A 25,970-nucleotide genomic window follows, 5' to 3' on the forward strand; every position below is an offset into this window, starting at 1 on the left:
GACACAAGGGCGAATACAAAACAGAAGCCTTTTTGCTTTTTCAATATGTGCGTTTGGTGTGGATGCTTCCTTTGACTTTATAATGTTTTAAACAAAAAGCGAATTATACGCTATTCGCCCTCGGTGTGTACGGACCTTAACACCAGACATACTACATAGTGTACTACATAGTGAGCATGAATCAGGACGTGACATACCGCCCTAGGCCCTGAGGGACTTCTTCTTGGGAAGGCCTGGAGGTCAGGTCTAGGTCTTCCTCAGCATCAGACTCTTCCTCCTCCCCGTCTTCTTCAGCCCAGTCTTCCGCAGCCAAGTCATCCTCATCCAAGTCTATGGTCTCTATATTAAATGAAAAGTATCAAAAAAAGTTACATTAATTACAGTACATGTTTAACAGTGCCTAAAAAAATAATAACTCAACTTTAAAAGCAATACCTTCAATTTCAATTTCTGAAAGGGCTTTGCCTTTAAGAAGCCCAAGCGTCCCATTCTCCATCGCCAGTAATAGTTTGGAGATCCTGGCAAGCTGTAGTGTCTCTTCAGGAAGCCGGTAGTACTCTCGGTGTATGCGTATGTCATGACCGAGAAAGGTTGCCACTTGATCTAGTTCATGTTCCTTGAGGTTCATGACTTGACGCATCGTAGCAATGTGTTTCCTTAAATTAGTCGACCGGAGGTATTCAGGCTTAATAGCGCTACATTCTTTGCCGTATTCCCTCAGACAGTCGTGTCCTCTGTAATAGGAGGGAACCACTGGCAATTCTACTATACGTGTGAGGACATCTGGTCCTCAGTAGGTCACAAATGTAAGACCACACACACACACACACACACACACACACACACACACACACACACACACACACACACACACACACACACACACACACACACTATATATTTACATCACTTGTGGGGACATTCATTGGTATGCAAGTCCTGTGGCCTTACCCTAACATCTATCCCTAAACCTAACCCTAACCGCTAACCGTTGTGGGGACCTATTTTGTCCCCACACTGTCAGAGGTCCCCTGCAGGTGACTGTGTGAACATGCGTTTAGTCCCCATAAGTATAGCTAGACAAACTCTCTCTCACACACACACACACACACACACACACACACACACACACACACACACACACACACACACACACACACACACACCACAAACTAACATGGGCATTTAGCTTAGATACTGTACGTATATTTAATTAGCCAGTAGCTATGCCCCTCCCCTAAAAGCTTTTGTCCAATGCCAGCTTAGCAACCGGTAGCTTGCCAAGGCTGTTGCCAAGGCAAACCTTGGCAAGCAGGAAGTTATTCTAAGCTAGCATTGGACAAAAGCTTTTTGGGAGGGGCATAGCTACTGGCTAATTGCTTCTCTGGTTTGAACGTAATTGTTCACTGTAACTGGAGATCCTTTGGACTTTATGGACACAAGGCCTGCTGCATCTCCGCACTTTTTGCCTTGCATTTTTTTGACACATTTTTGGGACCTGGCGGAAAGATTGAGAATTATAAAATTGTTGCTTTTAGGCAACGGGCCCGCAATGTCCATAGTCAAACGCGAGAATAGGGTAAAACGTATCCGTGGTACAAATCCTTATAATCCGCCTGGCAGATCTTTTTCCAGCCACTGCTGTCAATGCGGTACACTCTGACGATGCCGCCGCTGAAGGCGTCGTGGTACGCGGCGCTGGCCATGGCACGGAGGGTGAGCTGGACAAACCCGTCGTCTGTGTTTGGAGGCTGTTCTTTGTAGGTTTCCAGCACGCTCAGGGCGTGCTCTGCACCTGAGCCCATAACGAACAAATTGCCTTTGTAGCTTACTAACAAAGCTACAGTCAGAAGTAGGTTTTACATTTGATTTATTTTTTCCACGATCTATGTTGACTTGGTCCTGTGACCAGTAAATGTCCTCTTGCACTCCAGTTACTAGCTTCTTCCAACCTGCGGCGACCAAAGTACAGTTCTGGATGTCAACATATTTTATTCCTTCGCTGAAAGTTACATTTGGTGGTTTTCCTTTGGTGATCTTTCGGTCAGAGGCTACAAGAACCTGTCATGAACAAATAGCCTTTGAACTGGTTTCCCTTCAAGTCCACATAGTACAGTTCTGGTCCCGTCACCGTGTCCCAGCCACACAAGATATTTTCCGTGACGATGCCCTGGCCTTTGTCCTGGAGGAGCATCGTCGCCAGCTTCTTCGAGGCGGCTTTCACACTGATGCGCTTCCTGAAGCTAACCTTGTACGTACGACAAGCCTGCTTCAGTAGTCGCAAATAGTGTTTGTTGTGCGCAACATTTCCTGCAATTGTAGCCAGGAGGAAGTCGTTCATATCCATGCACTTTCAAACCATCTGCTTGTCTCCATTCCTGCCTGCCTCTCTTCTGAATATCTTCCTCCAAGCAAACAAGGTTGAAAATAGTTGAACTCATAGACTTTAACTCATTCTGTGCCAAATGCCAAAATGGCTCCAAGGTAGCTGTGCCACGGTTTTGTATGTTTTTCTTTATTGCGCAATCAAAAAAAATGTTTTTTTTATACTTATTTTGACATATTTAAAAAAAAGATTTTTTTTTTTTTTTTTAATACAAAAAACTCAAAAGACGTCATGAGACGTCATTGGCACTGAACGCCTTTGCAAAAAAAACGTCAAAGACGTCATGTGGCACAGAATGAGTTTAATATACCACATACATGTCACATTGTGTGCAGAAACACAATAATGAACATCAAAAAATAAAACAGTGCAAATATTAGATTGAAAATAAAAATAATCTCTTGGACAGTGCAGAATATTGAACATAAGAAAGCGCAAATTCTGTATACACATTGGTATTTTAAGTAAGCATTATATAACACAGCTTGCACATTTAGTCCGCAAAAATAAAATTAAATATATAAGATATTAAAAATAAATACCCTATCAACACCTAGCTCTGACAGGCGCTGGCTAAAAGGCTAGACAAGGATTTCTGTACCCCTACAAGGGCTCAACTTCACTCAAAATAAACAAAACACTTGGCTACTCACCAAACCAAAGGAATGTTTTGAATTGCTTTATGTCTATTCTCCGCGGTGAGAAACCTCAGCACCCCACTCTTTAAAATGCATTATTGTTGTAATGAAATACAACACATCCATCTTGACCACCGGTTATTTCCGGGTTGTGTCTGCGGTGGCTCGAGTTGGATGTGTTTTATTTCATGACAAAAATAAAGTATTTTACAGGGTAGGTGGAGTGCTGAGAAGTTTCCCACTGCAGAGAATTGAGTTTCAACAAAGCAAAAATACCTGTGTTAAAAATACCTGTGTTTAGGTGAGTAGCGAACTAGTAGTTGTTTATTTTGACTGAAGTTGAGCCCTCGTAGGTGTAGAGAAATCCCCCCCCCCCCATAAATCAATTATCCCCCTTTGGGTAGATGGGCAGCAGGTCCAGCTCTTGTTTTTTCTTTTTTCAACTCTCTCTTTCAATTCCCTATTGCCGGCTATCTCCTGATGACATCTCTGGGTGAAATCGCCCAGTTTGTCTTTTGGCTCTGCGTAACGTGTGGGATCTTTACTCAGAGACTCACTTTACTTGTGTATACAAAGCCAGATGTAGGAGCGGTTAGCAGCGCTCAAAAACATTACTATACTGAATAAAACATTAAAATAAGCATTACCTTTAAATGTGTTAATAAATCTTGCTTCCAGGAAAGGTTTGTCTACCGCTCTTATTATGTGGTCCACAGCATCCTCATTTGGTGACTTCCTCCTCCTACTCCTTTTACCCGTCATCATCGCTGTAGTAATGCCCAGACATCACATTACATTTCAAACAAGCTTTAATAAATGTCATATGATTTAACATTAGCATCAAAATCTGTTTTTACGCTCTACACCAGTCGTTCTCAACCTGTGGGTCGGAACCCCCAGGGAGGTCTCCAAATTATTTTGGGCAGTCCACAGGCCCAGATGATTAACTTAATGTGAAACTCACGCAATTGTAAACAGACCAACATAAGGTTTACATGTATAGAAGGTATATGCACATTTCAGTGACATTTTAAGGACTTTTTAATACGCAATGGTGAACAAACCAACATAAGGTTTAATTGTATAGAAGGTATATGCACATTTCAGTGACAAACCAACATAAGGTTTAAGTGTATAGAAGGTATATGCACATTTAAGTGACAATTTAAGGACTTTAATACCTGTATAGAATTACAAATTAAACACTGGTCAAATAAATTGTCAAATATTAGAGACAGAAATTGTGAAAATAGCTATTTTCACATTAGAACTGTGTTATACAAAATGCAATACCTCAACTCTTAGTGCTCCTCAAGGAGGGGGTTCCCCAGATAAATTATTTTGGGGGTTGTGGCCTGAAAAGGTTGAGAACCACTGACACAGAACATATACTGTAAGTGTCATCATACAAATTATGACGAAAACCAGGAGACTGACATTAAGTATTTGGGTTGTATGATGAAAAATAAAAAATCTAGAATTTGCAACAGACAAAACAAAGTCTTGCCCCAGACACATCTGTCCGTGTGCGGACATGTTGATGACCTGTTGCCACATTCTACTTAAACCCTCCGAACACGTGACGTCTTCTATCATTAGCAGAGATGAATTCCTTGCAAATCTTTTTTTTTATGTCCAAGGCATCCATCTTCTCCTGGTGGACATGTCAAACTGACACACTGTTCAGGCGTTGCTGTTTCATGGAATTAAGAAGCCAGGTCTTCAGCCTTCTCAGTGCACTGAAGCTCCTCTCAGCTTCAGCAGAAGACACTGGGATGACCAGCAGCAGCCTCACAAGGGTCTCCACCTGCTTAAACAGAGCTCTGAATCTAGGCTCCATGTTTCTCAGGATCTCTGCAGCTTCTGTGCTTGACTTGTAGGTGTAGTCTGTCTTGAACATGGCCAACTGTGCATTCAGCTTCCTCCTGTTGATCTCTGGATACTGTTCCATGACATCACTACTTTCCCTATTTATCAGCACATGCTCCAACTTATCAATAACTTCAAGGCTCTTTTGCTGAAATCTCTCTCTGAATTGTACATTTACTGTGTCAAGAACCTGGAAAAACTCCCCTCTAAAGTATTCTAGAGAACATGATGGAACATGTGCTGCAGCTTCACCTGTCAAGCGTGTTGGTGGCTTGCGACTGCGAGGCATCTCGATCGGCCAGATCTTTAATGAGGTGACCACGAGTTCTGCACTTAAATAGCTGTAGGAATGTGCCCTCGTTTCTTTTCTGCTCCATCGTTTTCTTGACTATATTGCGGCCTGCATGCCTGCAACTGTACCACCTCGTTTGCAGTGATTTTGAGAGGGATTCCATTTCCTCCAGACCCTCTAGAGCGAGAATGAGCCCCAGGACTGTGTTGCCCTTTTGGAACCGGTCCAGTAGACCATTTGCCTTGGTAGCACTTTCACTGCCACGAGTTGAAGCCATTTCCTCTAAACTGAGCAACACTGGCTCATACTGTTCAAGAACTGCATGAATTGCTGCAACCCTCACAGTCCACCAGGGAGGACAGAGTGGTTTCAGTGTAGTAAAAGACCCTTTTTTTCCCATGATGTAGCAATAGTTTGGAAGATGGTCTTAAACTTCCCAGAAAGTCCAAACAGACGCCCCAGTTCATGTACCCACTGCAACGCATCACAGACAACAGAAGAAGCTTCACAAGCTACCTGTGTTATAAGATTCAGACAATGAGGGCCACAGTGTACATACAGCGCCAGTAGTTGTGCTCGAGCAAGGTAGGCCAGTGCACCAGAATACTTCCCAGACATATTTGCTGCCCCGTCGTATGTCTGTGCTCGAAGTCCATCAAGAGAAAAATTCAAACGAAGAAGAACATCTTTGGCTATGTTGGCTAGGTTTTCTCCAGTTGTGAGCGTCGCTTCATATAAACCAACAAAGACTAGGTTTTCTCCAGTTGTGAGCGTTGCTTCATATAAACCAACAAAAACTTCATGAGGAACGAGATTTTTGTCAACATAACGAAGACAGATCGATTCCTGTTCAGTCCCTGTTATGTCCTGTGTTCCATCAATGATGCTGTATTGTAACTGTGGTTGATTTTGGATTTCAGCGGCTAGTTCTCTAACAATGGAGTTTGACATTATATTCAAGAGCTCATTTTGGATCTTGGGGCTTGTGTAATCGCTTCTATTAAGCCACTCCAATAACTCTGGGTCACCAGCTGATCTCGTCTTTAGTAACTGGGAAAAAAAATCCCTTTATCTTTTTAGCCTCTGAGAGCAAGACCCTGTCTCCCCAAGAACAGTAGAGAGGTCACAATGTTGCTCAACCATGACCTAGCCCTCTCCTGTGATGTTGCCAAAGCACTCGAGAGCTGAGGATCTGCTTCTTTTCGATCTGATTCTTTTATGATCATTAAACCTCTCCAGCGCCTTCTTCCAATTTCGGAATCCAGCCGAAACAAACGCTTTGTCAACATGTTTTGTCATGGGATTATTCTTCTCACCTTGAAATGCTTTTGCACAGAAACAACACAACACAGCCTTCTTGGTGCAGCTGTAATGGAGCCAAGAGAAGTCTTCAAACCATTTATCTTGGAAACGGAGAGTTTTATTCTTGAGTCGAATTGTGAATTGTCTTTTTGGTTGGTAAGGCTCTGTTTCTGTTTGTGTTCTCTCCTCGTCTGGGCTGCCAATGGCCCCTGCCTGCTGCATCTAAAATAAACATACCAACAGGTACACTTCAGTAACGAATGAATGTTACACAACATTAAACATATATACTCTAGTTCAGTGGTTCCCAAACTTTTTGTGCTTCTGTACCCCCTTTTCCTGATTGCTGAATCCAAGTACCCACGTTAATCAACAACACTTTGACTTGGAAATATTGACATCAAAAATAAAGTTTTTATGTCAATATGTTGAAAACTAGAAAAGAAAATTTCTAAGAAATGTTAAGTGTGCCTGCAGCTCGCCAAGTGTGTGCAACCTTGTGTAGCGGTTGGTGTTAGCATTAACATTTTTAGCATTAAAATTAACATCAGCATTAGCTTTAGAATTTTTAACATTAGAATTGTTAGCCTTAGCTTTAACACTAGCATTTTTACCATTAGCATTTTTAGCATTAGCATTATTTACATTAGCATTAGCATTTTAACTTTTAGCCGTTGGGACTGTGGGATCACCCACCGAGTTTGAGACCAGTAAAGTGTTGGGAAATGGAGTTATGGCTGTTTAAAGCCCAGCCAATAGGAAGGCAGAGGGGGCGGGGCTTAAGAAATTACAGATCATTCCTATTGGCCGTGTAAGTCCAGACACCAAGTTTCAAGACGGTACCATGCTGTGAACTGGAGTTATGTCTGTTTACAGCCCAGCCAATAGGAATACAGAGGGGGCGGGGCTTAATCAATTACAGCTCTTCCCTATTGGCCGGAAAAAGTCCAAAGACTTGTGAGCGTTTTAAAGTTTAAATCACGTTGCTAGGCAAAAGTATGCCAGATTAATGTGACGCCAAAGTTTCTGGTTTTCTTTTTCGGGGGCCCCCATTCAAAGTCAATGGGGTTTTTTGGGCGTCGTTTTTTGCGAATAACATCGCCATGGTAATGCGGATCGGCAAGAAAAGTAATAGCACCCCATTCCCGGCCGAGCCGCACGTTTTGATGTATATATTGCGGCGGTGGCGGAAATCGTGCGGCAGTTATTACGTGCCGAAATTTTGTGAAGTGATTATTATTATTATACTAGAAAAGAAAATTTCTAAGAAATTTTAAGTGTGCCTGCAGCTCGCTAAGTCTGTGCAACCTTGTGTAGCAGTTGGTGTTAGCATTAGCGTTACATTTTTTAACATTAGCATTTTTTGCATAAGCTTTAACATTATGGTTCTTCATATGACACCACCCACATGTCTGTACGACAAACAGATCACGAGATAAAGGGTCACTTCCTGTTTGGTGAGGGGCACTTCCTGTTTGGCGAAATAGGCCCCAATTAAGGTTAATGACTCTTAATCAAGTCATTTGATGACACCCACGCATCTGTACGCCAAACAATTCATGAGATATTGGGTGACTTCCTGTTTGGTGAGGGGCACTTCCTGTTTGGCAAAATAGGCCCCAATTAAGGTTAAGGACTCTTAATCAAGTCATTTCACACCACCCGCGCGTCTGCACGACAAACGGTTCACGAGATAAAGGGTCACTTCCTGTTTGGTAAGGGGCACTTCCTGTTTGGCGAAATAGGCCCTAATTAAGGTTAAGGACTCTTATTCTTGTCATTTGACGCAACCCGCGCATCTGTACGACAAATGGTTCACGAGATCAAGGGTCACTTCCTGTTTGGTGAGGGGCACTTCCTGTTTGGCGAAATAGGCCCCAATTAAGGTTAAGGACTCTTAATCAAGTCATTTGATGCCATCTACGCGTCTGTACGACAAACGGTTCACGAGGTAAAGGGTCACTTCCTGTTTGGTGAGGGGCACTTCCTGTTTGGCGAAATAGGCCCCAATTAAGGTCATGGACGAATAATGAATTAAAGCTGCAAGCAGCGATGACCGGGCCCTCGCAGCTCTACCCACGTCACAAGGCCAGCAGCCAATCAGAAACCAAACAGGAAGTCAGCCATTTCGACTAATTAGTGGCGTTTTGGCACATTTTTGGCCGTTATCACGGGTCGCACTTTAACGACAGTTTTTTGAGAAAAAATTGTTTTGTGAGAAAAAAAAAGTTTTTTGAGAAAAAAAAAAGTTTTTTGAGAAAAAAAATGTTTGAGAGAAGAAAAAAAACATTTGAGAAAAAAAAAATTTTTGAGAAAAAAAAATTATGAGAAAAAAAAGTTTTTTGAGAAAAAAAGAATTTTGAGAAAAAAAGTTTTTTGAGAAAAAAAAATTGAGAGAAAAAAAAAATTTTTGAGAAAAAAAACATTTTTGAGAAAAAAAAATTGAGAAAAAAAATATTTTTGAGAAAAAAAAAATTTTTGAGAAAAAAAAATTGAGAAAAAAAATATTTTTGAGAAAAAACATTTTTTGAGAAAAAACTATTTTTGAGAAAAAAAAGTTTTTGAGAAAAAAAAATTTTTTGAGAAAAAAAAAATGTATGACACCAGCCGCGAGTCTGTACGACAAACGGTTCATGAGTTATAGAGGCACTTCCTGTTTGGTGAAGGGCACTTCCTGTTTGGCGAAGGAAGCGTCAATTAAGGTTAAGGACTCTTAATCAAGTCATATGATAACAGCCACAACTCTGTACGATAAACGGTTCATGAGATGTGAGGCACTTCCTGTTTGGCAAAGGGCACTTCCTCTTATAGAGGGGGCGGGGCTTAATCAATTACAGCTCATCCCTATTGGCTGGAAAAAGACCAAAGTTGTGTGTGCATTTTAAAGTTTAAATCACGTTGCTAGGCAAAAGTATGGCAGAGTTATGTGGCGCCAAAGTTTCTAGTCCCCCATTCAAAGTCAATGGGGGTTTTTGAGCGTAGTTTTATGCGAATTACGTTGCCATGGTAACGCGGATCGGAAAGAAAAGTAATAGCACACCATTCCCGGCCGAGCCGCACATTTTGATGTATATATTGCGGGGGTGGCGTAAATCGTGCGGCAGTTATTACGTGCCGATATTTCCCCCATTCTAAGTCAATGGCGTTTTTGGGCGGCGTTTTTTGCGAATTACGTCGCAATGGTAACGCGGATCGGAAAGAAAAGTAATAGCACCCCATTCCCGACCGAGACGCACGTTTTGATGTATATATTGCGGCGGTGGCGTGAATTGTGCGGCAGTTATTACGTGCCGAAATTTGTGGCACCGTCATTATTATTATTACTAGAAAAGAAAATTTCTAAGAAATTTTAAGTGTGCCTGCAGCTCGCTAAGTCTGTGCAACCTTGTGTAGCGGTTGGTGTTAGCATTAGCGTTATTAACATTAGCATTTTTTTGCATAAACTTTAACATTATTGTTCTTCATATGACACCACCCACATGTCTGTACGACAAACGGTTCACGAGAAAACAGGTCACTTCCTGTTTGGTGAGGGGCACTTCCTGTTTGGCGAAATAGGCCCCAATTAAGTTTAAGGACTCTTAATCTTGTCATTTGACGCAACCCGCGTGTCTGTATGACAAACGGTTCACGAGATCAAGGGTCACTTCCTGTTTGGTGAGGGGCACTTCCTGTTTGGCGAAATAGGCCCCAATTAAGGTCATGGACGATTAATGAATTAAAGCTGCAAGCAGCGATGACCGGGCCCTCGCAGCTCTACCCACGTCACAAGGCCAGCAGCCAATCAGAAACCAAACAGGAAGTCAGCCATTTCGACTAATTAGTGGCGTTTTGACGCATTTTTGGCCGTTATCACGGGTCGCACTTTAACGACAGTTTTGTGAGAAAAAAAGTTTTTTGAGAAAAAAAAAAGTTTTTTGAGAAAAAAAGTTTTTTGAGAAAAAAAAATTGAAAAAAAAAATTGAGAAAAAAAAATTGAGGAAAAAACATTTTGAGAAAAAAAAATTGAGAAAAAAAATTTGAGAAAAAAATTTTTTTGAGAAAAAAAAATGTGAGAAAAAAAAATTTGAGAAAAAAAAAAAATTGAGAAAAAAAAATTGAGAAAAAAAAAATTTGAGAAAAAAAAATTTTGAGAAAAAAAAAATTGAGAAAAAATTTTTTGAGAAAAAAAAATTTGAGAAAAACAAATTTGAGAAAAAATACATTTGAGAAAAAAAAAATCTTTGAGAAAAAAAAATTTTTGAGGAAAAAAAAATGTATGACACCAGCCGCGAGTCTGTACGACAAACGGTTCATGAATTATAGAGGCACTTCCTGTTTGGTGAAGGGCACTTCCTGTTATAGAGGGGGCGGGGCTTAATCAATTACAGCTCATCCCTATTGGTCGGAAAAAGACCAAAGTTGTGTGAGCATTTTACATTTTAAATGACGTTGCTAGGCAAAAGTATGGCAGAGTTATTTGGCGCCAAAGTTTCTGGTTTTTTTTCGGAGTCCCCCATTCAAAGTCAATGGAGTTTTTGGGCGTCGTTTTTTGCGAATTACGTCGCAATGGTAACGCGGATCGGAAAGAAAAGTAATAGCACACCATTCCCGGCCGAGCCGCACGTTTTGATGTATATATTGCGGCGGTGGCGTAAATTGTGCGGCAGTTATTACGTGCTGAAGTTTCCCCCATTCTAAGTCAATGGGGTTTTTGGGCGTCGTTTTTTGCGAATTACGTCGCAATGGTAACGCGGATCGGAAAGAAAAGTAATAGCACACCATTCCCGGCCGAGCCGCACGTTTTGATGTATATATTGCGGCGGTGGTGTAAATTGTGCGGCAGTTATTACGTGCCGAAATTTGTGGGATCATTATTATCATTAAGTATGGCGGATTACAATAAGTGTTCTGCTATTGCATAGCAGGCACACTTAATTATTAAGTATGGCGGATTACAATAAGTGTTTTGCCATTGCATTGCATGGCAGGCACACTTAATAAGTATGGCGGATTACAATAAGTGTTTTGCCATTGCATGGCAGGCACACTTAATAAAAGTAGCCTGTTTTCTATTCAGTAACAGTAATTTGTACTTAATTTGGTTTGAAGCTTTACAGAGCAGCACGTTCACGTACATTTGTCATTGTTTTATCATTAAACATAACAGTAAAACTAGAAAAGAAAATTTCCAAGAAATTTTAAGTGTGCCTGCAGCTCACTAAGTCTGTGCAACCTTGTGTAGCGGTTGGTGTTAGCGTTACATTTTTTAATGAGAAAAAAAAGATTTTTGAGAAAAAAAAAGATTTTTGAGAAAAAAAAAGATTTTTGAGAAAAAAAAATTAGGAAAAAAAGATTTTTGAGAAAAAAAAGATTTTGAGAAAAAAAGATTTTTGAGAAAAAAAAATTTTGGGAAAAAAAAAATTTTGAGAGAAGAATTTTTTGAGAAAAAATGTTTTTGAGAAAAATCAAATTTGAGAAAAAAAATGTTTTGGGGAAAAAAAAAATTTTAGGAAAAAAATTTTTTTGAGAAAAAGTTGCTAGGCAAAAGTATGGCTGAGTTTTGTGGCGCCAAAGTTTCTGGGTTTTTTTCGGAGTCCCCCATTCTAAGTCAATGGGGTTTTTGGGCGTCGTTTTTTGCGAATTACATCGCAATCGTATCGCGGATCGGAAAGAAAAGTAATAGCACACCATTCCCGGCCGAGCCGCACATTTTGATGTATATATTGCGGGGGTGGCGTAAATCGTGCGGCAGTTATTACGTGCCGAAATTTCCCCCATTCTAAGTGAATGGGGTTTTTTGGCGTCGTTTTTTGCGAATTACGTCGCAATGGTAACGCGGATCGGAAAGAAAAGTAATAGCACCCCATTCCCGGCCGAGCCGCACGTTTTGATGTATATATTGCGGCGGTGGTGTAAATCGTGCGGCAGTTATTACGTGCCGAAATTTGCAAGAACATTACTTACTTACTTACTTACTGACTTAAGTATGGCGGATTACAATAAGTGTTTTGCTATTGCATAGCAGGCACACTTAATAACTAGAAAAGAAAATTTCTAAGAAATTTTAAGTGTGCCTGCAGCTCGCTAAGTCTGTGCAACCTTGTGTAGCGGTTGGTGTTAGCATTAGCGTTATTAACATTAGCATTTTTTTGCATAAACTTTAACATTATTGTTCTTCATATGACACCACCCACATGTCTGTACGACAAACGGTTCACGAGAAAACAGGTCACTTCCTGTTTGGTGAGGGGCACTTCCTGTTTGGCGAAATAGGCCCCAATTAAGTTTAAGGACTCTTAATCTTGTCATTTGACGCAACCCGCGTGTCTGTATGACAAACGGTTCACGAGATCAAGGGTCACTTCCTGTTTGGTGAGGGGCACTTCCTGTTTGGCGAAATAGGCCCCAATTAAGGTCATGGACGATTAATGAATTAAAGCTGCAAGCAGCGATGACCGGGCCCTCGCAGCTCTACCCACGTCACAAGGCCAGCAGCCAATCAGAAACCAAACAGGAAGTCAGCCATTTCGACTAATTAGTGGCGTTTTGGCGCATTTTTGGCCGTTATCACGGGTCGCACTTTAACGACAGTTTTGTGAGAAAAAAAAAGTTTTTTGAGAAAAAAAAGTTTTTTGAGAAAAAAAAAAATTGAGAAAAATGAATTTGAGGAAAAAACATTTTGAGAAAAAAAAATTGAGAAAAAAAAATTTGAGAAAAAAAAAATTTTTGAGAAAAAAAAAATTGAGAAAAAAAAATTTGAGAAAAAAAAAATTTGAGAAAAAAAAATTGAGAAAAAAAAATTTGAGAAAAAATTTTTTGAGAAAAAAAAATTGAGAAAAAAAGAATTTTGAGAAAAAAAAAATGAGAAAAAAAAATTTTGAGAAAAAAAAATTGAGGAAAAAAAATTGAGAAAAAAAAATCTTTGAGAAAAAAAAAATTTTGAGGAAAAAAAAATGTATGACACCAGCCGCGAGTCTGTACGACAAACGGTTCATGAATTATAGAGGCACTTCCTGTTTGGTGAAGGGCACTTCCTGTTATAGAGGGGGCGGGGCTTAATCAATTACAGCTCATCCCTATTGGTCGGAAAAAGACCAAAGTTGTGTGAGCATTTTACATTTTAAATGACGTTGCTAGGCAAAAGTATGGCAGAGTTATTTGGCGCCAAAGTTTCTGGGTTTTTTTCGGAGTCCCCCATTCAAAGTCAATGGAGTTTTTGGGCGTCGTTTTTTGCGAATTACGTCGCAATGGTAACGCGGATCGGAAAGAAAAGTAATAGCACACCATTCCCGGCCGAGCCGCACGTTTTGATGTATATATTGCGGCGGTGGCGTAAATTGTGCGGCAGTTATTACGTGCTGAAGTTTCCCCCATTCTAAGTCAATGGGGTTTTTGGGCGTCGTTTTTTGCGAATTACGTCGCAATGGTAAAGCGGATCGGAAAGAAAAGTAATAGCACACCATTCCCGGCCGAGCCGCACGTTTTGATGTATATATTGCGGCGGTGGCGTAAATTGTGCGGCAGTTATTACGTGCCGAAATTTGTGGGATCATTATTATCATTAAGTATGGCGGATTACAATAAGTGTTCTGCTATTGCATAGCAGGCACACTTAATTATTAAGTATGGCGGATTACAATAAGTGTTTTGCCATTGCATTGCATGGCAGGCACACTTAATAAGTATGGCGGATTACAATAAGTGTTTTGCCATTGCATGGCAGGCACACTTAATAAAAGTAGCCTGTTTTCTATTCAGTAACAGTAATTTGTACTTAATTTGGTTTGAAGCTTTACAGAAAAGCACGTTCACGTACATTTGTCATTGTTTTATCATTAAACATAACAGTAAAACTAGAAAAGAAAATTTCCAAGAAATTTTAAGTGTGCCTGCAGCTCACTAAGTCTGTGCAACCTTGTGTAGCGGTTGGTGTTAGCGTTACATTTTTTAATGAGAAAAAAAAGATTTTTGAGAAAAAAAAGATTTTTGAGAAAAAAAAAGATTTTTGAGAAAAAAAAAATTAGGAAAAAAAGATTTTTGAGAAAAAAAAGATTTTGAGAAAAAAAGATTTTTGAGAAAAAATAAATTTGGGAAAAAAAAATTTTTGAGAGAAGAATTTTTTGAGAAAAAATGTTTTTGAGAAAAATCAAATTTGAGAAAAAAAATGTTTTGGGGAAAAAAAAAATTTTAGGAAAAAAAATTTTTTGAGAAAAAGTTGCTAGGCAAAAGTATGGCTGAGTTTTGTGGCGCCAAAGTTTCTGGGTTTTTTTCGGAGTCCCCCATTCTAAGTCAATGGGGTTTTTGGGCGTCGTTTTTTGCGAATTACATCGCAATCGTATCGCGGATCGGAAAGAAAAGTAATAGCACACCATTCCCGGCCGAGCCGCACATTTTGATGTATATATTGCGGGGGTGGCGTAAATCGTGCGGCAGTTATTACGTGCCGAAATTTCCCCCATTCTAAGTGAATGGGGTTTTTTGGCGTCGTTTTTTGCGAATTACGTCGCAATGGTAACGCGGATCGGAAAGAAAAGTAATAGCACCCCATTCCCGGCCGAGCCGCACGTTTTGATGTATATATTGCGGCGGTGGTGTAAATCGTGCGGCAGTTATTACGTGCCGAAATTTGCAAGAACATTACTTACTTACTTACTTACTGACTTAAGTATGGCGGATTACAATAAGTGTTTTGCTATTGCATAGCAGGCACACTTAATAACTAGAAAAGAAAATTTCTAAGAAATTTTAAGTGTGCCTGCAGCTCGCTAAGTCTGTGCAACCTTGTGTAGCGGTTGGTGTTAGCATTAGCGTTATTAACATTAGCATTTTTTTGCATAAACTTTAACATTATTGTTCTTCATATGACACCACCCACATGTCTGTACGACAAACGGTTCACGAGAAAACAGGTCACTTCCTGTTTGGTGAGGGGCACTTCCTGTTTGGCGAAATAGGCCCCAATTAAGTTTAAGGACTCTTAATCTTGTCATTTGACGCAACCCGCGTGTCTGTATGACAAACGGTTCACGAGATCAAGGGTCACTTCCTGTTTGGTGAGGGGCACTTCCTGTTTGGCGAAATAGGCCCCAATTAAGGTCATGGACGATTAATGAATTAAAGCTGCAAGCAGCGATGACCGGGCCCTCGCAGCTCTACCCACGTCACAAGGCCAGCAGCCAATCAGAAACCAAACAGGAAGTCAGCCATTTCGACTAATTAGTGGCGTTTTGGCGCATTTTTGGCCGTTATCACGGGTCGCACTTTAACGACAGTTTTGTGAGAAAAAAAAAGTTTTTTGAGAAAAAAAAAAGTTTTTTGAGAAAAAAAAAATTGAGAAAAATAAATTTGAGGAAAAAACATTTTGAGAAAAAAAAATTGAGAAAAAAAAATTTGAGAAAAAAAAATTTTTTGAGAAAAAAAAATTTGAGAAAAAAAAATTTGAGAAAAAAAAATTTGAGAAAAAAAAATTGAGAAAAAAAAATTTGAGAAATAAATTTTTTGAGAAAAAAAAATTGAGAAAAAAAAAATTGAGAAAAAAAAATTTGAGAAAAAAAAAATTTGAGAAAAAAAATTTTTGAGAAAAAAAAATTGAGGAAAAAAAATTGAGAAAAAAAAATCTTTGAGAAAAAAAAAATTTTGAGGAAAAAAAAATGTATGACACCAGCCGCGAGTCTGTACGACAAACGGTTCATGAATTATAGAGGCACTTCCTGTTTGGTGAAGGGCACTTCCTGTTATAGAGGGGGCGGGGCTTAATCAATTACAGCTCATCCCTATTGGTCGGAAAAAGACCAAAGTTGTGTGAGCATTTTACATTTTAAATGACGTTGCTAGGCAAAAGTATGGCAGAGTTATTTGGCGCCAAAGTTTCTGGGTTTTTTTCGGAGTCCCCCATTCAAAGTCAATGGAGTTTTTGGGCGTCGTTTTTTGCGAATTACGTCGCAATGGTAACGCGGATCAGAAAGAAAAGTAATAGCACACCATTCCCGGTCGAGCCGCACGTTTTGATGTATATATTGCGGCGGTGGCGTAAATTGTGCGGCAGTTATTACGTGCTGAAGTTTCCCCCATTCTAAGTCAATGGGGTTTTTGGGCGTCGTTTTTTGCGAATTACGTCGCAATGGTAACGCGGATCGGAAAGAAAAGTAATAGCACACCATTCCCGGCCGAGCCGCACGTTTTGATGTATATATTGCGGCGGTGGCGTAAATTGTGCGGCAGTTATTACGTGCCGAAATTTGTGGGATCATTATTATCATTAAGTATGGCGGATTACAATAAGTGTTCTGCTATTGCATAGCAGGCACACTTAATAATAACTAGAAAAGAAAATTTCCAAGAAATTTTAAGTGTGCCTGCAGCTCACTAAGTCTGTGCAACCTTGTGTAGCGGTTGGTGTTAGCGTTACATTTTTTAATGAGAAAAAAAGATTTTTGAGAAAAAAAAAGATTTTTGAGAAAAAAAAAGATTTTTGAGAAAAAAAAAGATTTTTGAGAAAAAAAAAGATTTTTGAGAAAAAAAAATTAGGAAAAAAAGATTTTTGAGAAAAAAAGATTTTTGAGAAAAAAAGATTTTTGAGAAAAAAAGATTTTTGAGAAAAAAAAATGTTTTGAGAAAAAAAAAATATGACACCAGCCGCGAGTCTGTACGACAAACGGTTCATGAGTTATAGAGGCACTTCCTGTTTGGCGAAGGACACCTCCTGTTACAGAGGGGGCGGGGCTTAATCAATTACAGCTCATCCCTATTGGCCGGAAAAAGACCAAAGTTGTGTGTGCATTTTAAAGTTTAAATCACGTTGCTAGGCAAAAGTATGGCTGAGTTTTGTGGCGCCAAAGTTTCTGGGTTTTTTTCGGAGTCCCCCATTTTAAGTCAATGGGGTTTTTGGGCGTCGTTTTTTGCGAATTACATCGCAATCGTATCGCGGATCGGAAAGAAAAGTAATAGCACACCATTCCCGGCCGAGCCGCACATTTTGATGTATATATTGCGTGGGTGGCGTAAATCGTGCGGCAGTTATTACGTGCCGAAATTTCCCCCATTCTAAGTGAATGGGGTTTTTTGGCGTCGTTTTTTGCGAATTACGTCGCAATGGTAACGCGGATCGGAAAGAAAAGTAATAGCACCCCATTCCCGGCCGAGCCGCACGTTTTGATGTATATATTGCGGCGGTGGTGTAAATCGTGCGGCAGTTATTACGTGCCGAAATTTGCAAGAACATTACTTACTTACTTACTTACTGACTTAAGTATGGCGGATTACAATAAGTGTTTTGCTATTGCATAGCAGGCACACTTAATAATAACTAGAAAAGAAAATTTCTAAGAAATTTTAAGTGTGCCTGCAGCTCGCTAAGTCTGTGCAACCTTGTGTAGCGGTTGGTGTTAGTGTTTCGTTTTGAGAGGGTCGTTCCCCCTGAAAAACACGTTTTGGCATGAAACGGTTACGTTTTGCGCGTTTGTGGTGCCCCCTATGGGTCGAAGTGGAAATGCTTTTGGGTATATGTTCAGTATAGCGCCTTACACTTGTGGTTAAAATTTGGTGTTGACTGGATGTTTCGTTTGTGATTTATGGCTACTTCTTACAAAACGGGCTCCTCCCGCTAACTTTGGAACCCTGTTACGGAAGAACGGTATGGACTATCAAAATATCGTTTAAATATGTTTATCGCATGAGTCCATAGATCGTGTGTATCGATTTTTGTAACATTTGGAGAAAATATGTAGGAAAAGGAGCAAAAAGTGTGTTTTGAAGAAAATTCAAAATGGCGGAAAATCTATCCTGACGCAAATGGGCGTGGCCTATATGAGGAGATGCGTCATTATCCAAGGAATCCAGGGAAAAAGGAATTTTAATTTTCCGACCCATGGTTCAAGAGTTACAGGCCGAAAGGTAAAGTGGACTGTTATAGCGCCACCATGAGGCCAACTGACGAAATTATTTTTTATTTAATCCTTGATATCATTATAAATCTCCTCTCCAAGTTTTGAAACTGTAGCCCCTATGGTTTGCGAGAAAAAAAATATTGAATGTGAGTTTTTGCGATTCCCATTATAAGTCAATGGGTAAAATTAATTCACTAATAAATTAATATCAATTAAACGATACAACTTTTCTCTTAGAAAAGTAATAGCACACCATTCCCGGCCGAGCCGCACGTTTTGATGTATATATTGCGGCGGTGGCGTAAATCGTGCGGCAGTTATTACGGCTCCAAATTTGTGGGATCATTATTAACTAGAAGAGAAAATTTCTAAGAAATTTTAAGTGTGCCTGCAGCTCGCTAAGTCTGTGCAACCTTGTGTAGCGGTTGGTGTTAGCATTAGCGTTATTTCATTTGACGCAACCCGCGTGTCTGTATGACAAACGGTTCACGAGATCAAGGGTCACTTCCTGTTTGGTGAGGGGCACTTCCTGTTTGGCGAAATAGGCCCCAATTAAGGTCATGGACGATTAATGAATTAAAGCTGCAAGCAGCGATGACCAGGCCCTCGCAGCTCTACCCACGTCACAAGGCCAGCAGCCAATCAGAAACCAAACAGGAAGTCAGCCATTTCGACTAATTAGTGGCGTTTTGGAGCATTTTTGGCCGTTATCACGGGTCGCACTTTAACGACAGTTTTTTGAGAAAAAATTGTTTTGTGAGAAAAAAAATTTGAGAAAAAAACTTTTTTGAGAAAAAGAAATTTTGAAAAAAAAATTGTGAGAAAAAAAAATCTTGAGAAAAAAAAATGTGAGAAAAAAAAATGTTGATAAAAAAATAATTTTGAGAAAACAATTTTGAGAAAAAAAAAATTGAGAAAAAAAAAAATTTGAGAAAAAAAAAATTGAGAAAAAAATTTTTTGAGAAAAAAAAAATTGAGAAAAAAATGTTGAGAAAAAACATTTTTTGAGAAAAAAAAATTTTTGAGAAAAAAAATTGAGAAAAAAAATTTGAGAAAAAAAAATTTGAGAAAAAAAAAAAATTTGAGAAAAAAAAATTTGAGAAAAAAAATTTGAGAAAAAAAAAATTTGAGAAAAAAAAATTTGAGAAAAAAAAAATTGAGAAAAAAAAAAATTGAGAAAAAAAGAAAAGGTATGACACCAGCCGCAAGTCTGTACGACAAACGGTTCATGAGTTATAGAGGCACTTCCTGTTTGGTGAAGGGCACTTCCTGTTAAAGAGGGGGCGAGGCTTAATCAATTACAGCTCATCCCTATTGGTCGGAAAAAGACCAAAGTTGTGTGAGCATTTTACATTTTAAATGACGTTGCTAGGCAAAAGTATGGCAGAGTTATGTGGCGCCAAAGTTTCTGGTTTTTTTTCGGAGTCTCCCATTCAAAGTCAATGGAGTTTTTGGGCGTTGTTTTTTGCGAATTACATCGCAATCGGAAAGCGGATCGGAAAGAAAAGTAATAGCACACCATTCCCGGCCGAGCCGCACATTTTGATGTATATATTGCGGGGGTGGCGTAAATCGTGCGGCAGTTATTACGTGCCGAAGTTTCCCCCATTCTAAGTCAATGGGGTTTTTTGGCGTCGTTTTTTGCGAATTACGTCGCAATGGTAACGCGGATCGGAAAGAAAAGTAATAGCACACCATTCCCGGCCGAGCCGCACGTTTTGATGTATATATTGCGGCGGTGGCGTAAATTGTGCGGCAGTTATTACGTGCAGAAATTCGTGGCGAAAGACTTAATTAATTAAGTATGGCGGATTACAATAAGTGTTTTGCTATTGCATAGCAGGCACACTTAATTAAGTATGGCGGATTACAATAAGTGTTTTGCCATTGCATGGCAGGCACACTTAATAAATGTTTCCATTTAGGCTAATCAATCTAAGGTTTGACCCAAAAGAAATTGCAATAGTAATGGTTCAAGTTTTTTTATGATCCGTAGGGTCATCCAAATAACATATTAAAAGTTGTGAATTATATATTTAGTCTATCAAGGTAAATTTAGGGGGTTCAAGTCTGGGTCCATTCACTTACTATACAGGAAGAAAAGACCCCCCAAAAATCATCTTTAAGTAGCATGTGAGGGGTCTAACTAGGGCAGGGATCGGCAATAGGCGGCCCGCGGGCCAAAATTGCCCCCCCAGTGATTTTATCTGGCCCCCGAGATAGTCTTGGGAAAAAGAAAAAAAATGAAAAAGTCGTCAAGTTTTTTTCTTTTTTTTTCTTTAATACAACATCAGAGGGACAAGTCTCAGTCACATTATCGCTATTATATCTGCTCCCTCTGCCCAAATAGAGAAACTATCCCCACCTAATGAAGAATAATTATTAGGCTACGTGTAGGCCTCCGCCTGTTATCGTCCATGAAACATGACAGGCAGCAGTATAACGGTTGGGAGGTGCGCTCGCTGCGCGCGCTCTCTCTTTCTTCCTCTCTCTCTCTCTCAAAAAGAAAAAGTCAGTGGACAGCACTAGTGCTGAAATAGCAAACAGGCAGTGTGGTATTAAATAAAAACACCAGTTCAGTAAATCAATCAAACGTTATCTTCACTTATATGTGACTGTGACGGCACCAGGCAAATTAACAGTAACAATTATGCAATTAAAACAACTTAAAATGAAAAAAATAAAATAAAAGCTGAATCCACTTGATCATCGAGTGCTTGATCTCAGAAGCTCCAGAAACGACAGAGCACAGCATTGTGCGCAACATTAGGTATAAGAATTACTATGTGCTATTTATTAACTAAATTAAAACTACAATTAGGCTTTTTAATAACAGGTCAGGTTTAGTACTCACTCAGTGTGAAAAGTGGCATCTCCCGGCGGTCACGATTTTCTTGTAATCTGGTGATATGGACGTCACTTTAATCCGCAGGCAGTTCTCCAGGTTTTTATCTGTCAATCGATTCCTCTCGTGCGTCTTTATTGCATTCATTGATGAAAAGGCCGACTCACAGACATAGGTGGAAGGGAACATTGTGAGCACATAAAATGCGAGTCTCTTGATGTTACTGTACTCTTCTGAGCATGCTGCACTCTTGGACTACGCATTCTTTAGTGCAGCGCTGACCAGGGAGCTTGTTTGGAAGTCAATTAATTCCATTTCCAATGCAGCCTCATCTAACGAGGGGATCATTTCTTTCGCCTTGGAGGAGAAGTCGCCGTCTGGTTCGTCGGTGAGTGGGTCACGTACAAAGGCAATGAGTTCTTTTGGGATAAAGTATTCATCAAACCTAGACGTGAAGTTGTCTCGTAGCTGCTTGATAAAGTCAGTCATCAGCTCTGTCACATGTCCCGGTCCCTGCTTTTTAAGTGTACTGAAATGAAGGAGCCTGCCAGAGGATATGTCTGTCTCTAACAACCCCAGCTTCGTCGTGAATGCCTCAAGCTTTTCAACCATATCCACGATGATTTTCTCCCTCCCCTGTAGCTGCAGGTTAAGCAGGTTTAGGTGGCCAAATATATCAGATAAGAATGCTACATTGGACATGAACTTTACGTCTCCGAGAAGGGCGAGGTGATCAGCTGCTGCTTTATTTTTGCTCAATTTAAGGAACGCTTTGACCTCTTCATTAAGTGAGCAGAAGCGCTCCAGTGCTTTTCCCTTGCTCAACCAGCGCACGTCATTGTGTATGAGCAGATCGTCGTGGGTGGCATCTTCGGACTTAGCCACTAGTTTTCGGAAAAGGCAATGCTGTCATTGCTGTGTGCTTGACGTGGCCCTGACAAAATTAATGACTTTCATCACTTTATCCATAACGCTCTTCAGCTCACCACTGAGCCTGGCACAGAGGACACTTTGGTGAATGAGACAATGCAGGGCATGCATCTCGGGGGCTTGCTCTTTCAACCTGCTAACTAGACCCCTGTGCCTTCCCACCATCGCGGGAGCTCCGTCGGTCACAATTAAGTTAACCCTCTCAAATGACAAAGATTGCAGCCTGAACAACTCCTCCAGTTTAGTAAATAAAACGTCTGTTGACATAATATGATCTTAATTGTATTTATTATTGTGATGTGATAAACCTTTATTGTGACGTGCTGAACCGGAATTGCTTGTTGTGTGATGAACCGGAAGTACTGGCTGTTGACTATAAAAAGCTGACTTAATAAACATCACTCATGTTCTGTGTGAGCTGAGTTCCAGCACGTAGCTGTTGTCTCCGTGTGGAGTTCTTCTATAGCCTATTTTACTGCAAAACCTACTCTGCCAACAGGTTATGGTGCCCAGGCTGAACCAAAGTTATTTCCGAGGTGATTTGTTTTGTTTTGTTACTTGCTAAGCTAAAAGCAAACAGCATGGCAAGTGCCTCGAGTAACACCAGCAGCCGCTGGTCAAGGCTATGTTTTGACGGAGACGAACAGAGGTACGAGCTTTGGGAGGCTAAGTTTTTGGGCCATCTCTTATTACAAGGGTTAAAGGATACGATCCAAAACGAACCCGTGCCCCACACTGAAGTGGAAGACGGCAACGACGAGGAAGGAGAAAACAACGACGAGGATAAGAATGCCCTAGCATACGCCGAGCTGATCCAGTTTCTGGACGACAAAAGCCTTTCGTTGGTTATGCGAGAGGCGGCTGATGATGGACGCAAGGCACTGAGAATCCTCAGAGACTATTACGCAGGTAAAAGCACGCCGCGGGTCATTAGTCTCTATACTGAACTAACTTCACTACAAAAGTTATCGAGTGAAAGTGTTACTGACTATGTGATCCGCGCCGAGACTGCTATAACAGCCCTGAGAAATGCTGGGGAGACATTGAGTGATGGGCTGTTAGTGGCAATGGTATTGAAAGGACTTCCAGTGGAATTCAAACCATTTGCTGTTCATATATCGCAAGGTGACGAGACAGTGCCCTTTTCCGAGTTCAAAACCAAGCTCAGGAGTTTCGAGGACACGGAGAGGATGCATTCAGCAGCCGCAGCAGGCGACAACGTCATGAGGGTCCAGATGCGGCCGACGGCTGTGGCGTGGGCGACTAGGAGTGACCAGCGGGGTGCTGGAAATGTCACTGCATTGTGTTACCGATGTGGTTTGGGAGGACACATCGCAAAACTGTGTCGCGAGCAGCAATGGTGCAACTACTGTCAGAGTTCAACACACCATTACGCGGACTGCAGAAGACGACGGCAGCAACAGCGAGACGACGCTCAGAAAATCTCGGAGGGGTACCGCGGTGGCGGCGGCGGCAACAGAGGCGGCGGCGGCGGCAGCGACTGCGAGTACTCTCTCGTGGCGAGTGACTGTGATGCCAAGATTCAACGTGGACATCGTTTCAAGCAGAAGGGTCTTATGGTCGACACGGGAGCGACGTCCCACATAATCACGGACATGAAGAAGTTCACGAGATTCGACGACAGATTCCAGGCAGAGACTCACTCCATGGAGCTGGCTGATGGCTCGAGATGCAGTGGAGTGGCTGAGCGCAAAGGAGACGCGCAGGTGACCCTTATCGACAGCAGGGGGCAACCCCACACAGTTAAATTGAAACAGGCATTGTACATCCCTACATACCCACAGGACATGTTCTCTGTGCGGGCAGCAACCACCAGCGGTGCCACTGTCATTTTCACTAAAGGTAAAAACTTTCTCAAATGTAGAGATGGTACAAGGTTCAACATCTGTGTGTACAACAGACTATATTACTTGAACACAGTGAATAACTAGAAAAGAAAATTTCCAAGAAATTTTAAGTGTGCCTGCAGCTCGCTAAGTCTGTGCAACCTTGTGTAGCGGTTGGTGTTAGCATTAGCGTTACATTATTTAACATTAGCATTAGCATAGTGGCGTTTGGCGCATTTTTGGCCGTTATCACGGGTCGCACTTTAACGACAGTTTTTTGAGAAAAAATTGTTTTGTGAGAAAAAAAAAAAAAATTGAGAAAAAATTGTTTTGTGAGAAAAAAAAATTTGAGAAAAAATTTTTTTGAGAAAAACATTTTTTTGAGAAAAAAAAAATTTGAGAAAAAAACATTTTGAGAAAAAAAATGTTTTGAGAAAAAAAAATTTGAGAAAAAAATAATTTTGAGAAAAAAAAAATTGAGAAAAAAAATTTGAGAAAAAAAAAATTGAGAAAAAAAAAATTGAGAAAAAAAAAATTTTTGAGAAAAAAAATTGAGAAAAAAAATTTGAGAAAAAAAAATTGAGAAAAAAAAATTTGAGAAAAAAAAATTGAGAAAAAAAAATGTTGAGAAAAAATTTTTTGAGAAAAAAAAAATTAGAGAAAAAAAGTTTTTTGAGAAAAAAAAAATTATGACACCAGCCGCGAGTCTGTACGACAAACGGTTCATGAGTTATAGAGGCACTTCCTGTTTGGCGAAGGACACTTCCTGTTACAGAGGGGGCGGGGCTTAATCAATTACAGCTCATCCCTATTGGCCGGAAAAAGACCAAAGTTGTGTGTGCATTTTAAAGTTTAAATCCCGTTGCTAGGCAAAAGTATGGCAGAGTTATGTGGCGCCAAAGTTTCTGGTTTTTTTCCCCCATTCTAAGTCAATGGGGTTTTTGGGCGTAGTTTTTTTGCGAATTACATCGCAATCGTATCGCGGATCGGAAAGAAAAGTAATAGCACACCATTCCCGGCCGAGCCGCACATTTTGATGTGTATATTGCGGGGGTGGCGTAAATCGTGAGGCAGTTATTACGTGCCGAAATTTCCCCCATTCTAAGTGAATGGGGTTTTTTGGCGTGGTTTTTTGCGAATTACGTCGCAATGGTAACGCGGATCGGAAAGAAAAGTAATAGCACACCATTCCCGGCCGAGCCGCACGTTTTGATGTATATATTGCGGTGGTGGCGTAAATTGTGCGGCACTTATTACGTGCCGAAATTTGCAAGAACATTACCGACCGACCGACCGACCGACCGACTTAAGTATGGCGGATTACAATAAGTGTTCTGCTATTGCATAGCAGGCACACTTAATGATGTGGACCAGTGTAATGTTTGTTACAATAAGTCGATGTGTAATGCCTATAGACCGGTGCAGAAGCGCCACAGGGTTGAGTGTGCAAAGCAGACAGACATGCCAGTTGTGAGACCGACTAGGTATAGACAAAAACACCCACTTCTACCACAGGGACAAGTTCCCGAGGCTGTAATTGTTACACCTCAGAGAAGGTCAGGACAGTCAGATGAGGCTAAACGTTCTCCTAGTGTGAAGGTGAAATCAGCCTATTCAAATGACTATACTGTTGAGGTAGACCAGGTTCAGATGAACATAGATTGCTGCCATAGACTGCTAGAGAGCAAGAAAGCAGTGGGGGATAGCAACTGGGCCAAGATGGAGCACTATTGTCCCATACAAAAACCTGCTAAGCAAAGGAAGAAGAAAAAGTGTTCATTTGATTGAGATGACCTGATTGTTTGGAAGCAACTTGCATTTGAGTTCCGTTTGATTATTGCAGACAAAATGTGATTTCTGTTTAAGTTGAAAATTGTAATTTCACTATGGGGAAAAAGAAAAAGAAAAAAAAAGGGAGAAAAAAAAATATATAATGTAAGATCAAGTGGGGGTGTTGACATAATATGATCTTAATTGTATTTATTATTGTGATG

The sequence above is a fragment of the Nannobrachium achirus genome (genome assembly GCF_963921795.1).
Source record: "Nannobrachium achirus genome assembly, chromosome: 1".
NCBI lineage: Eukaryota > Metazoa > Chordata > Actinopteri > Myctophiformes > Myctophidae > Nannobrachium > Nannobrachium achirus.